This window comes from Diabrotica virgifera, chromosome 9, assembly GCF_917563875.1.
Source record: "Diabrotica virgifera virgifera chromosome 9, PGI_DIABVI_V3a".
Taxonomy (NCBI): Eukaryota; Metazoa; Arthropoda; class Insecta; order Coleoptera; family Chrysomelidae; genus Diabrotica; species Diabrotica virgifera.
In genome coordinates, this window is record NC_065451.1 from 51,595,630 (window position 1) to 51,612,213 (window position 16,584).

Here is a 16,584-nt window from a genome sequence, read left to right on the forward strand (position 1 = left end):
TTTTATTCCTACTTATCTATTGCCAAATCATTGACGTCTTCTTCCGATATTGCTAAGTAGTCCGTTTTTTCATATCTATTTCCAGGCCCACCGGTATTTTTTTTATAACCCACATAACCCATATTCTGAGATGCAAAGATTCAAATATTTCTGCCATAATAAATCCTATCTTACATAACAAACAAACCAACACAACCCATATTCCGAGATTTAAAGCTTCAAATAATTCTGCCACATTATTCTACCCTTCGAACAAAAAATTTCTCTAACACCCCTGTATAAGTTAAGTCAATATTCTACCTCTTACTCAAGGGCTTGAGCCATAAATATTACAAACATGCGTGACGTCGGCTAGTGGGTGGATTTGGCATAGGGAAAAATAACATCTCATTTGCCGCTAATTCGTCTAACGGTGATCAACTACAAATGAAGGCTTCAGTGAGATTCAAATCACCGAATTAAATAACTAGCCAATGAACATTAATACATGGTGTATTTTTCCGCAGTGTATCGTTAAGTTGTTGTTATAGAATGAGTAGTATCTGTAGAATTTTTGTTTTAACATCTTAAACATACTACAAATTGCTTTGTAAGTATTATATCACTTTTGTTAAGGTTATTTATACTTATAGACTTCATCCTTTATTTGTAGTGAACTGATGAAGCTTTCGAAATTGTAAAGCGAAACGTTTTCAATATATCAATGAAGTAGTTGACTTCTTTATTTAATTGCCAACTAAATTGACCGATTCAACCTCTGAATTCACTAGCTGAATACCTTTAAATTTAAATTAACGGGCGCATACCTTGCAATGTCTATTTATAAAAATATGTATATATTTATAAATATATGTATATTTATAAAAATAATTCTGAATTATTGTTTCATTTGACAAACACACAATTCAACATACATACTTCTTTAAATATTTGCACAGCAAATACATATTCTTAATCCTGCATTTCTTTTTTAAATTAAAAAACAAGTGTTACATAGTAAACATAGTATAACAAGAACAAATTCCATTAAAATAACAAGATACATTTTTTATGATAAGATACGTAGGTGCCATTGTCTAAAGAAGTACGACAATCTTAATAATGGTAGGGGAGCCCAAGCGGGGATTTTTGCAATTACTCGAGCGCGTCAGATTATTACCTTGTACCCTGTAAATGTACCCTGTAATAAATGTACCTCTACCATATATTGGCTCTTAATACAGGGGAGTTCGTTAAGGGGGTCCGAAAAAAATCCTAAAAGTCCTCCCAAGTAGCAATTTGTCGACGCGACAACGTTGTCTACCGCGTGGCAACGTTTTCTTACAACGTTGTTATTGCCTAAAAGACGACCCTATTCTGCACTGATTTGGTGGACGATTTTTGAGTTGTCTTGACGTTGCCTAGGCAACCTCCTGTTTAAGCAACATCGTTTCGTATACGTTGCATAAGACAACTGAAGCGACTATAAAAAGCACCTGCGCGTGCAATGGTTGCTCAAGGAGTCAGACTAGTTATGTTTTTTTACCTATATTTTTAACACCTGTGTGGTGAATGCGAAGTCCAAAAAGTAAACTGTTTTGACATCGTATTGAGTATTTAAATTTATATAAATACATAAAGGACTTATTACCTAATGTGAAATTTATAAATGCATCTCAGATTACCGTCAAATATGGATATTTCACCTTTAAAAAACACACGCGCTCCTTTTTTATGACATTTTTGACAAAAAATATGCAAATTTAAAAAATCAAATTTTAATATAAAAGTCCAAATTTATGTTAAAGATGTTCTGTATAAATTTAATGTATTGATGGTGCTTTTAAAGGTATCAGAAAATGCCTGCATTTTTTATATTCTGTGTTTTCATTTTCTTTACATCCCAAAAATCTCAAGTAAAACCAAAATGGCGCATTAAACAATATTACCAATATTACTAAAAAAATACCGTATAACCAACCTTAGACGGATAAGACAACTTAGAAGTCCGATCGCCAACCAAACCCGACTATCAAAACCATTTTAGAACGCACCCACTTATTGGGTGACAGAGGTCATGTGACCAGTGTCAAAAGTGTATCATTCTCATTAACAGCATTACCACATTTAGTAGATTTCTACTTTTTTGGTAGATTTTTGATATTTTTTAAAAAATTCTAGTAGGCAATATTTTTAGTAGATTTTTGGTATATTTCAACAGAATTTGATCCATTTTTTTCGAATCATGAGGAAACTATAATAAGTATTTTTGAAAAATTTAAACGCAGAATGAAAGACTGCATTATTTAGAAAAACCAAAACGTTTCTTTTGAACGAGATATTTGGAATTAAAAGTCACACTAAATTTTTTCTTTTTTTCACGCCTGTAACTTATTAAAATAAAAATTATAGAAGTTTTCAGGGACTTTCGGTCCTCGGTAATACCGTAATCTTTCTTTGTGCGTTTAAATTTTTCAAAAATACTTATTAGTTTTCTAAGGATTCGCAAAAAATGAAAACATTTAAAATATATTGAACATTTTAACAGACGACATTTTGCCCGTACCCCCTTAAGTTAGCTGTTGTTTTTATTATAAAAAATCCCAAATATATCCCAAAAATCCTTAAGTATATTTTAGTTTTTGATTTAGTAGATTTTAGCTAAAAAATGGTAATAACCAGCTGGTGGTTTGGAATAATTAAGGCCGCGTCCCACCATCAAATAATTTGATCAAACTGGTTTGACAAAACTGAAAGTGACAGTTAGTGACGTCACATCCTGAGTGTTCATTGTGGAAAATAATGAAAAATTTTAATTTTAAATAAAGTACAAACAAGTTAGACAACTCAATACAAAAAATTTGATCAAACTAGACTGATAGTGAGAGCGCAGATTTTTAGAATTTCAAAAAACTGCAATTGTGACGTCACTTTGACGTACTTCCGGAGTTTGCTCAAACTGTTTGATCAAATTATTTGATGGTGAGACGCGGCCTTTAGGTTTCCAATTTTGTGGAATTCCTCTTGGGACATTTAGGACGGATGTGCATATCACTGTATTACTGTATTTACATGGCCTAAAAAGAATCTATTGATTTTGTGAAAACAAAACTACTGAAAGAGTAAAAACTGACCTGGCAACCCTGTCTGCCAAAGCTGATACAAAGATTAAGGTTATCAAATCTCAAATCTACTGATAAAACAATGGAATGGAAACCAGCTATTAAAAAAACAAATAAACAGGTTGTTAAATAAATCGAAAATTTCCATCACAATAAAATATATAATAATATGAAAAAAAAGGGTATAAAGTAAATTCTTTTTCTCCTCTGGAAGTTGCCGCAAATGTGTCACACACCTCTAGAACAACACAGGGTCGTGACGTGACAGACAACTACAGAGTCGGCCAGGGCGTAAATTAATTTAGCATTATAACATTTTTAAGTCGTTGCGATTGTTGAAAAAACTGAACTGTGATATGTAGTTGTCACAATGGTAATAAATTAGTTGCCCGTATAACTAAAGGTTGTAACATCGTAATGTCAGTCGGGGTAGGGGACGTTGGCCGAAACAACTGAAAGTGCTCTCGGACAACGTTGTATACAGTGCATTTGTTTGTACTGACAACCAATGCGTCGAAAAATTGCTACTTGGGCTATCCTTAGAAAAACGTAAAATCGTCAGATTTGAGCGGGGCGTAAGCAAATGTCACAAAATCACAAAGTTTCTCAAAGTTTCACAAAAAAAGCGAATATTTCGCGAAAAGAACATCAGACCGAAAAATTAAAAAAATACGTGTTCCATATTTTTCAAAAATCTATCGAACGAGAATAAACACGACCCCCCACGGAGGTGAGTTGGGGGGTTACTTTACAATCTTAAATAGGAGGCCCCATTTTTTTTATTGTAGATTTGGATTCCTTATGTTAAAATAAGTAACTTTTTTTGGTTTTAGGACCTAATCTTCGTAACCCAATAAGTCCCCATAACGCTTTTGTAATTGCAAATTTAGCATCCTTGCCTCCCCTACTATAAAGAAAGGAAGATCTTCATAAATACAATAGAAACATTTTAATGCAGTAAATATCCAATAGTAAGCCAATCACTTTAAAAGTAAATCAAGATAAGATAATATAAATCCTTGAATACATTTCAAGTCTACGTATCTGATTTCCATCAGGTTTTTGATAGGAATATGTTTGTTCAGATTTTGTAATTATAACAGATAATGTTAATTTGTCTAGAAGATTTGGAAAATTTACAGATTGGTAAATCTATGTAGAGAGCTCTCTATGCAGAGAGTCACGGCGAAATTAAATCTAGGATAGAGCAGGTCACAGCTGTTTTTAAAAGAATATCCAAGGTGTTATGTAACAAAGATCTAAAATTGTCATTCAGGATCATTCTACCTCGCTGCTACGTGTTCTAGGTCTTACTTTATTGTGTCGAATCTTGGACTGTGAATAAAATCGATCTAAGTCGCCGTGAGGCTTTCAAAATGGTGCTATAGAAGAATTTTAAAATTTTTTTGGGTGGAGAAGATTCGAAACTCCGCAATACTAGAAGGTCTCACCAAGAATTACTTACTTATTCCTCTTCACTCCATGCGGAGCATAGGGCGTCAACTGTCTGCCTCCATTCTGTCCTACCCTTTGCACTGATCTTTATTTCTGCCCAGGTTTTCCTAATACAGGGGAACCTCGATAAGTCGGATTATTCGGAACCGCGGCCGCTCCGGGTTATCGAAAATCCGGGTTAGCCGGAGAATATGGTAAAAATTGGTGAAGACACAGCCACAGACACAGCGGTGAGCGAACAGCTACAACAAACATTTACTCAATAAGACTTAAAGCAAGCCCTACGAAAAAACCCTGGATGTAGTAAAAAGTACTACCCTAATAACACAAAACATTCCAGGAATGTTCCTAGAAGGTACACACAGGACATTGAAAACATTCCTGGAATGTCCCCAAAAGCACACGAACGTCCCTAGAAAGTCCCAGGAAAGTGCTGTGTCAGCATTTTAAACATTCCTTGAATGTCTTGTTGGAACATTCCATGAATGTCTACGAATGTTCTTTGAACATTAACAGTATATTGTTTAGACTGAATGTCTTGTTGAAACATTCCATGAATGTTCTTAGGACATTCAAAGTATATTTTTTAGACATTCTCTGAAATATATCGTCAGTGATGTGACAATACCTCTTATATGTTTTTCCATGAGTTTTACAGGAGACGAAAAACATTTTTACGGTCACCTCCTGTTTTCATACGTAAGTTTTGACTTGTTTTGTAGTAAATAGATAGTTGAATTTACTACAAAACAAATCAAAAAATATATGAAAACACGAGGTGGCCCAAACAAGTTTTTCATCTCCTACAAAATTCATGAAAAAGCAGATAGGAGGTATTGTCACATCACCTACGATATACCAGAAGTACAGTACGAAAAATGAAAGAATACCCATGAACGAACATATAAAACAAGCTGTATTTTCCTATCACCGTGTCACAAAAAAAAACTGGTCAGCACAAGTAAATGTAATAATTATTGCTATTTGCACTGGACAATTTTCTTTGTGACACGGTGACAGGAAAATACAGCGTGTTTTATATGTTCATTCATGGGTATTATTTCATTATTCCGACTGTATATGTAGCCATACCAAATAATACATCCTAGATAAATATAAACATTTTTATTGCACAAAATCTTGTCATATATTTTTTTCCATAATCATCACTACGATGACGATTCATTGTATTGAATTGTTCATTAGAATTACAATCTGGTCATAACTCTGACCAATGAGCAATTTTCATTTAACCTAAATTACTACTGTTCCTTAAAATGAAGAGCTTACCCATAGCGTCTCTTATCTAATCTAACAGGCACACAAGCACTATGCTCTGCTTTTCTAACCGCACTATTCTAACATACACATGCACACAAGCATTATGCTCTGCTTTTCACTATCACTCAAACTAGTTCAAAAGGCTTTGTCCTCTTCAATCTTCTAGTTTGCCCAGTAGTATCCAGGAGCTGGATTTCCTCAAAATTCTTGTAGGTACTTACGAAGTTGTTGCTTGTGACTTCCAACTTTAAAAACAAATCCAGCTGTAAAATATTTATGTGCCTGAAGGCTTTTGTATGCTTTCATCTATAATATCTATAATAGTAATTTGGTGGAATGCACTTTATGGTAAAATCCAATTCTGACTGAATTGTATATGGATCTAAATCCCCAATTATTTTCAGCTTCAATAAATATCTAAAACAATAAAAGAAATAATGTTATTGCTTGCAAAATTCATCAATATTGATAAATATCAGAGAAAAATGAACATTGATAAAAATTGTTTGCCCTACCTTTCTCCAAACATCTGGTGTCTCCGATAATAATTTCCTTAAATAATCACTTTGCAGTGTGGTAAAGTTTATAAAGTTCACAAAATACAGCAAACGAAATCCAAATGAATCCAAAATATGACGATAAACAGTGAAATGATGAAATGAAATGATATTACAAACATAACCTCTGTAACCTGTATGCCATGCCAACCAGAACCAGAAGTCACGTGGTTTGGATTGCCTAAATACATATACACGCGCAGCAAATTTGAAAATGAATGCAAATTGAACAGTAAATGGCCTCTCTTAAAATATAGGACATTGGTAGTATGTTCATAGAATGTCTTGTGGTAACATTCCACGAATAACTTAATCAGATATTCACCGAATGTTCCTTGAATGTCCAGTACATTCAAACAATAATAGAACTTTGATAGTACATTCCTGGAATGTTTTGTGTTGTTAGGGTAAAAGCTCACAATTTGACTGAAATTAAAGAAGACAGAGAAAGTATTTTCAGCTATCAGGATAGATCTTTAGGCAACCTTTATACATTAGATATATGCTACCGTTTTTTTTAATAAATCTATTATTATATGCTCAAGCTCTACCTTGTCAAATGTTTCTATTTTTTTTTCTAACATAAAGTTTCCTCCTTGTTCGTATACATATGATGAGTTTTTGATTTTTATATTATTATTTCTTTCTTTGTTCTTTCAAAGTACCTATCTTCACACATTTTTAGATTTATAGATATTGTCACCACTTCCTCGTTGACTGTTTTGATTATGTTTGTCAAAGGGATTACTATTCGTGTAAACGAAGATAGAAATGAGTGAATTTAGTCTACGCTGCATATGGTAAAGACAATGAAAATGATGATGCGCCTAAAAAGGACGCCATGTAATAACGCATTTCACTATATAATTTTAAAATATTTTTTCTATAACCGTGTTAAAAATGCAATTTTTAGCACTCCATATACGAGCGTTAAAAATGCTACTTTAAGGCACTAGTGCTTTAAAATATTTTTTGCACGATTGATCATTTTTGACTGTTTACCGTGACAGATTTTACGTCAGTAGGTGACATTTACTAGCAACTCGACGGTAAGTAATCCAACTCGACGGTAAGTACTTTAACTCGACGGTAAATAATTCACTTACCGTCGAGTTAAAAAATCTCTTAATTTTAATTTATTTTTCCAGAATTTCTAAATATGGAATTTTATCGTCTGGTATATTAACGACTGTAAAAGTACGCTGGATGTTCGTTTTTGTATTGGGTACTTTTACAATCATTAAACCATCGGTTTGTTGGATGTCATTCATAGTAATATTATATAATTCTTCTCTTCTACAGGCACCAGATATTCCCAATATCATTGCGACCTACAAATTATGAAAAAATCTTCATTAGAGTATTTCTTTTACCTAAACTAGCTTATATTACCTTGTGAACTAGAAATTCTTCATCCGGTGCTTCCATCAGAAATTTTCAAATTGCTCCCGTGTAAAAATGCTCGCTTTCTTAGGCCTATAGCCAACATTTTTTCTCTTTAAATACGCGATCAAAGTTGAAAACTTGGAAATATCAATGCCATCATAAAGAAAAACGGTGAATTTAATCATTGAATATTCTGCCCAGAGGCTTCCAGGAGCTTTCAACTGCATATGTCTTTGAACGAAATATGCCAATAGAGTCTTTTCTTCGATTCTTAAATTCTTGCCTTCGCACCATTTTTTAAAACTTTGGTAGGTATTTTGATAACGGATTTTGGAGTTTTCGGCAATAATTGCGGAACACCCTTCTTCCCAAGCCCGTTCAATTTCTTCAAATTCACTTTCGTTCATATTTTAATTTATAATAATCAAAATTGTACTTAAAATTATTGACAACTAAATAAAAACTCAATTCTCCATTGTTGTTATGCACCCTAGTTACTACCTAACAACCAAAGTATCTATCTTGATAAAATGGATGAAACTATTCAATATGACGAAAATGTTTAATTTTATAATTTATAATGGTATCAATCGTGCAAAAAACGCTATAAGCATGTCGAACGTTAAGGGTAACCGATCTCAGACAATAAATGTAACAATTGTCTTCGATCGGTATAAAACCCTTACCGTTCTCCATACTTAATATACTATTTAAGGCACTGCAGTTCTTATTGACCGTATTAGTCCAGAGAAATAAGATTTTTCTCGTGACATCCCCCTCCAGGCCGAAACCAAATTTTTTGAGTAGTATGGACATCTATATTAATAACATATATGTTTCCTGCAGCGGCTTTTGATGATATACATAGTTATAAACAAATGAAGATAAAAAATCGGTAAATTTTCGCTTTTTTCGTCTATAATAAAAAAGTTAAGTATTTTAAACAAATTTGAGAGTAAGAAACTCATAAATCGTCTAAAAATTTCAATACGTCGTTCGCTGAATATGTCCATCCTTATTGGTTGCTTAGAAAATTGCAAAATAAATCATAAATTTTGAGTTTTTATAAATATTCATAACTTAAGTAAATAATAACTTAGAATCTTCTTATTAAACGGAATGTTGAGACTTGTGGTGCTTACATCATACCCTAAATCATACCCTAAAATACTGAAGGCAAGATATTATAACATAATAGTAATAAATGTATATGCTCCCACAAATAAAAACGACGAAAATGAGAAGGAAGAATTTTACGAGCAACTACAAACAACGTTTAATAGGATTAATAATAAATATAGAAGAGATATAAAAATAGTAATCGGAGACTTTAATGCAAAAATAGGAAATGATAATAAAGGACATGAACATGTGATGGGAAAGGAGGGAATCGGAGAGAGAAACGACAATGGAAATCGATTAATCGAATTTTGTGAGCAAAATGAACTTTTAATAGGCGGAAGCATCTTTAAACATAAGCGGATACACAAGGAAAGATGGAAATCACCGGGACGGAGATACAAGAATCAAATAGACCACATAATAATTGAATATAAATGGAGAAGCTGGCTGCAACATGTCAGGAGCTTAAGAGGTGCTGATGTGGGATCAGACCACATGCTAATCAAAGTGAGACTAAAAATGCAATTAGCCAGAGATAAAAACCAAAAAATCAACAGAAGGAACAAGTACAACGTTGATGCCCTAAAACAAGAATGTATAAGAAATAAATTCAGTGAGAAACTGGCAATTAACCGAACAGTATCACAACAAACTGGAGAGTCAGTCGAAGAAACATGGAAATATTTTAAAGAAGTGATGATGAATACAGCAAAAGAAACAATCGGATTAAAAAGAAGAAAAAATAAAAAATGGATTACCAAAGACACTCTACTACTGATAGAAGAAAGAAAAAAAATCAAAGAAGAAATTCTACAAAAGGAAGGATCGGAAGAAGAGATTGAAAGGAAATACAAGGCAAAAAAACGCAGAAGTAAAAAAACAAGCCAGAAAAGATAAAAGAAACTATATAAATGAGATGCTAAATATATCAGAAGGAGCAGCGAAAGAAAACGACTTACGAACACAATATACAATCATACGAAACTTAACAGGAAAAGCACAACGAAATATACGAGAAGTAAAGGATAAACAAGGAAATAGAATAAAAAATGAGAAAGAAATAATACAAAGATGGAAGGAATACTTCGAAGAGATATATGCTAAGCATGAAATAACTCAAATCATAGAAGATGAAGTAGAATCACCAGAGCTAAAAGTGAATATTGGAGAAATTAAAATGGAAGAAATTGGAAACACCCTAAAACTACTAAAAAATGCCAAAGCCGCAGGAATCGACAATATACCCATTGACATAATAAAAGCAGACACCGAGCAGTCAGTAGAGATGCTACATAGACTTTTGAAGAAATTATGGACGGACGAAGAATTGCCAAAGGAGTGGAAAGAGAGATTGATTATAAAAATACCCAAAAAAAGGAGACCTGAGCAAATGCAACAATTGGCGTGCAATAACACTACTAAGTGCCACATCCAAAGTGCTGACCAAAATCATTTTGGAAAGATTGAAGCCGGAACTAGATAAAAAACTGAGAAACAACCAAGCAGGCTTCCGTTCCAACCATTCCACTATTGATCACATTTGCACCCTTAGACCCATAAACTTTATTAAACTCTTCTACGAAGGATACAAAGCCAAACTAGAACATTCAGGTGAAGTAACAGAAGAAATATCCATAGAAAGTGGAGTCAAACAGGGTTGTGTACTATCCCCTACCCTATTTCTTATTATGATAGATTGCGTAATGAGGAAAGTAATCGACGATCGAACAGGCATCAGGTGGAACCTTTTCAAACAGTTAGAAGATCTCGAATTTGCAGATGACATCTGCCTGATAACTGAACACCGAAATCATATGCAAGCAAAAATTGACAAACTGGCGCAGTACTCCGACACGATCGTACTTCGAATAAACACAGAAAAAACTAAACTTCTAAAAAATAATAACCATCCAAATAATAAAATAATGATAAACGGTAAAGAAGTAGAAGAGGTAGACAAGTTCACATATCCATGATCTGTCATGGAAAGGAGCGGGGGGTGTAAAAAGGATATACAGACGAGAATAACAAAGGCGCAACACGCATTCAACGCTTTAAATAGAATTTGGCAAACAAACGAAATATCGGAAACAACAAAAATTAAAATCTTTAACAGTTGCATTAAAAGTATACTGCTCTATGGAGCAGAAACATGGAAACAGGACGAAAATACAACTAAAAAACTAAAAACATTTGTAAACAAATCTCTAAGAAAAATCCTGAAAATATACTGGCCAAACAAAATAACTAATACAGAACTATGGGAAAGGACAAAGCGAACTAACGTATCTACTACAGTCAAGGAAAAAAATGGAAATGGATCGGCCACAGTTTAAGGAAAGACCAAAGCAGCATAGCAAGACAAGCACTTGAATACCAACCAAAGGGGAAAAGAAAGAGGGGCAGACCAGACAACAGCTGGAAAAGAACAACAACGAGAGAACACGAAAAAATTTTACTAAGATGGGGCGAAGTCAAAAAGAGAGCAAAAGATAGAAGAGAGTGGAGGGAATTAGTTCACAATTTATCCAGAGAATAAAAACAAAAGAAGATGCGCTGTCCCGGCCAGACAGCAATTTTACACTTTTGGCCAAGAAACGCATAAGCGCCCGCAATACTCCACAAGGAGGGATGGAACGAGAGAGAGAGATAAATATTCATAACTTATGTGAAAATTAACCTAGAACCTTCTTATTACACGTATTGCTGAAACTTCTGGTGCTTAAATTATATTTTAAATTTCAAAGCAATTGGTCAAATAGTTTAAAAGTTATTTAATTTCTTTATCCCAAATTCATTTTTTTTGTAACACTATAAGTCATAAAATTATGAGGTTACAATAAGACTTCTGACAGTTTATGAAAGAAGGACATTTATACTATTGACTTAATAAAAAAAAATGACAAAAACTAGTTTTAAACAGTCTAAAATTATTTTGCAAAACACGTCGATTTTTTGCTTACTTATAAACAATTAGTTAACTTTTTAACTGTTACCCGTAGAAAAATTATTTTTTCATATCTGGAAAGACTGCATTTTATACACATTATGAAAGAAAAACAATTGTCCTATGACAATTAGGGACAATGTTAGCCCCCCCTTTTTGTTAATTCACATGATTTTGCAAAATAATTTTGCAGTATTTATAATAATTTTTTGTCATTTTTTTTTAATTAAATTAATAGTATAAATCTTCTCCTTTCATAAACTATCCAAAGCATTAGGGTAACTTCATCATTGTCTGACTTATAGCGTTGCAAAAAAAATTAATTTGGGATAAAAAAATTAAATACCTTTTAAACTATTTGACCAATTACTTTGAAATTTAGGGTATGATTTAAGCACCAGAAGTCTCAGCATTCCGTGTAGCAAGAACGTTCTAAGTTAATTTTTACATAAGTTATGAATATGTATAAACACTCAAAATTTATGATTTATTTTGCAATTTTCTAAGCAACCAATTTTCTAAGCAATTTTCTAGACATATTCAGCGAACGCCATATTGAAGTTTTTTTATACGATTTATGAGTTTCTCATTCTCAAATTTGTTTAAAATACTTAACTTTTTGGTTATAGACGAAAAAAGCAAAAATTTACCGTTTTTTGATCTTCATTTGTTTATAACTATGTATATCATCAAAATCGGCTGCAGGAAACATATAGGTTATTATTTTAGATGTTCATACTACTCAAAAAAATTGGTTTCGGCCTGGAGGGGGTTGTGTCACCAACAGGATATTTTTTTTCCTTATTTCTCTGAACTATATGGGCAATTTTGATGTAATATCAAAAAAATATAAATACCCCAGGCTGTGGGTGAAAAAACGTGATATAATTAAGGAATTTTTGAAACCTATCAGGTGTTGTAAAGGACGATGCCAGGAATAACTTCTACTAAAATGTGACCAAAAATATTCTGAGCTTTTTTTTATTTCGATTTTCATTTGTTAAATTTGCAATTCTTAAAGTTTTATAATTTTGCAGCTTAGGATATTGATTTAATTCTAGAGAAAAACTTTTTAATAGAAAGTTGTAGTAAATTAAAAAACCTACAATTTGAGCTATGGTAAGTTTAATTTCGTTTATTGGTTATTGCAAAACAGCCTGCGAAAAGTCCAAAATGGCCGTTTTTTACAATTGCGGTATTTATTGTACAAATAATTTTTTTTTATTTTTTTAAGTTTTAAAATGAAGATATTTCAATTCCAAACATAAAAAAATTGTAAGGCCGGATTAACGAATTTGCCGTTTAGATATTATAAATTGTTTATCCCAAGAGGTCAAATGTCGAAGGCTATAACTTTTTGAAAAAAAAAAATCGTAGAGAGTTGGTGAAACATCCAATCTCCTTCTAAAGAGTTATATTTTCATATTCTGATGTAAATAAATGCGTAAAAGATTTTTAAACCTCTAATTTTTGGGTTTGAAAATAAGGGGGCAAATTTCGTTATAAACATTTAGAGCTGAAACGGCCCTGTACATCCTATGAGTTTTTAACTTACAGATTATTGTTGCTGAAGACGAAACGAAGATTTATAAAAAATAAAAAATTTCTACGACCAACTGAAGCCGAGCTAAATGTTGGGTTTGAAAATAAGGGGGCAAATTTCGTTATAAACATTTAGAGCTGAAGCGGCCCTGTATATCCTATGAGTTTCTAACTAACAGATTATTGTTGCTGAAGACGAAAAAAAGATTTATAAAAAAATAAAAAATTTCTACAACCAACTGAAGCCGAGATAATTGTTTCTTTTTTTTTTAAATCGTAGTGCCTTTATTTATAAAAATTAAGAAATTATTTTACAGTCATTGACTAAAGAAAAACTTATGTTATCTTAAAATAAAAATTTTTATAAAATATAGTTACACTTAATTATTAAAAATTATTTTTAAAATCGGTGCTTTTGCGAGCGGCCGAATTTTGCAAATAGCCCGGCTCGTTTCAAATCCGCGCGATCGGAAAATTTTTACGTAACTTGTATTAAATTTTGACCGAAAACAATTTAATAATATTACCATTATAATATGCAGTCTATTAAGAAATAATATTACAAAAATGATACATATATATGAAATATATAACTATATTTTTAATTTTTTCATTCTTATATAAATATAATAATAATAATGTTACTTCTTATTATACAATATACAACTTTTTCTTGTAGTGACTATCCGTTTTGGATGTTGGCGACCATCATGGCAATTTGGCAAACCCCATTTGGAAACTGAGAACCAGGAAGGCGAAGGATTACTTTGCTAGAGAATTTACGTACTCGTTCAACACAACAACTACAAATCTTTTTAGAGCAGCAGTACCGATTTAGTGTGCAAGTACATATTGCCATGATGGTCGCCAACATCCAAAACGGATAGTCACTACAAGAAGAAAAAGTTTTATATTGTATAATAAGAAGTAACATTATTATTATTATATTTATATAACAATGAAAAAATTAAAAATATAGTTACATATTTCATATAAGGTACCTGACCCAAATAAGGCCCGGTTCCAAATAAAGCCCATCGATTGTTTTTACTAACAAAATCGAATATTTCTCAATGTGACGTTTGTCTCTGGACGCTATTGGCATCTATTGGCTAAATCTGAACTTAAATCGAGGTTAAGTGTGACTACGCCATGTTGATGTCAGCTGCTTGTCCAGACACGCTAGGCGCACATCAAATTACTATTTTCAGGTATTTATGAATTTATTGATAAGTTTTGAAATAAAAGTGATAAATAATTGTGTTATATATGATCTGATAGCTTATAATTTATATAATAGACAACATGTAAAATAACGTACTGTAACGTTTGAGTATTTACAGTTTTTCATAAAAATACAGGACAAGACACGAGTAAAGAAGCTGTCCCTATTAAGGCCCACCGCTAGAGTTCTAAACAAGGCCCGCGGGCCTTATTTGGTTCCTGTATATTTTCAGCAATGTTTATTTATTTAAAGCCTGTTTTTAAAACGTCACCCAGAGGTCGCAAAAAGAAAAACACAAAGCATGAACCCTGGAAGAGCAGCCAAACTTAATAAGTTTATAGTAAACGACTATTATAACAAGTTAAAAAGGTGCTGTCTAAATGACATTTTTGATAAACCGCATTTGATCTTTAATATGGATGAGAAAGGATGCCGACTTTCTCTACTTAAATAACAATCAGTCTATGCTAAAAAAGATCGAAAAGGGTACATATGGTTGCTCCTGGACATGGTGAAAATGTTACCATAGTTTCATGTGAAAACGCTCTGGGCCAAGTTATACCTCCAATGATTCTCTTCAAAGGAAAAATAATGCAGCCAGAATGGCAAGATAATCTTCCAGCTGGTTCGACCATTGAAATGACAGAGAAAGGATCAATGACAACATCAACCTTTATAAAATAGGTACACCACTTTGCAAAGTTCAAACCACAAGGTCCCGTTTTACTTATTTTCGATGGAGCTGTCTCACTTAGAGTTTGTTCATTACGGAGAGCAATGGATTGTATCCTTGCCTTGTATCTATTGTTGTCGTCCCCCTTCGTATTTACTCAGTGTTTGTTGTACGTTTGCCGACAGTATACCTGGTATTGGATACATGGATACGATACATTGATCGGTGTAAGGCTTGGCGCCTCGTAGTTAACATAACTTTAGACGCAGGAATTGTTGATGCAGCTGACTTCCATGGCATTACACTTTTTTGTATTCCTAGCAACACTACACACGCGCTACAGTCGATGGACAAATCTGTATTTGCTCCTTTTGAAGAATATTGGGACCAAGGGGTTTTGTTGTACTGGCCCACCACAAAAACTGACGAAGGGCGTACGATTAATAAAAGAATTTTCGGAAAAATATTTTCCAAAGTCTGGCCAAGAGCTGCTACACCTCATAATGTTTCAATTGGGTTTCGTGCCACAGGCATCTATCCGTTTGACCCTAATGTTATCTCGGAACAAGCATTTGCTCCATTTGAACTGTCGAGGCGAGATAACATAAATGAAGAAGATAGTCCATCGCTTACACAATCGAGGACCGATGACAGCCAGGCACCAATGATACAAGAACGAGACCCCTCTAAGAAAAAGTGTCAGAAAAGAAAAATTTATTCTTCGCCAGATTCAAGTACAACTTCAGTTTCCAACATCTTATCTTTTCACGATGGTTCCAGTAATGACGAAAGTATTTTGGAGACTTCCTTTCAGGAAACTCTTCCTAGACCTGAACTAAAAAAGAAAATTGTCCAGCCCCGAGCAAAGTCACTTAATTATAGAGCGGTTACAGTAAGTAAAGCTTTATTTACTGAAAAAGATAAAAATCAAGACAAAAAACCTATTAGTGATAAAGGACGATGAGTGATAACAGACGAACCCAAAGAAAGAAGAATAAATGAAAGAAGATAAAGGAAAAATTCAACCTTCCTTAAAAGATATTCTTGAAGCAGGTCCAAGTGGATTGCAGTCTAAACTCATGAGAAAAAGAAGAGAGCTGGTCTTGCTACTTGTGTCAAGAGGACAGAATAGCAGATATGAGGCTGTGCACCAAATGCCTTAAATACGTACACGACGAATGTTTAGGATTAACAAGCAGAGACAAAACACCTACATTTGTTTGTCCAAAGTGTGATTTCTAGACTGCGGATTATTACAAAACTTTAAAATTTCTTAAATGTAAATAAATAGTCCT

The 16,584-nt window shown here is 33.0% G+C and overlaps 1 long non-coding RNA gene across 1 annotated transcript; it reads left to right on the top strand.

Moving 5' to 3' along the window:
- The first annotated feature begins 352 nt into the window (after positions 1-352).
- Positions 353-716, top strand: LOC126892665 (uncharacterized). The gene is made up of 2 exons (XR_007700958.1): positions 353-589; positions 653-716. It is a non-coding gene; the product is annotated as an uncharacterized LOC126892665 (long non-coding RNA).
- The last annotated feature ends 15,868 nt before the right edge of the window (positions 717-16,584 follow it).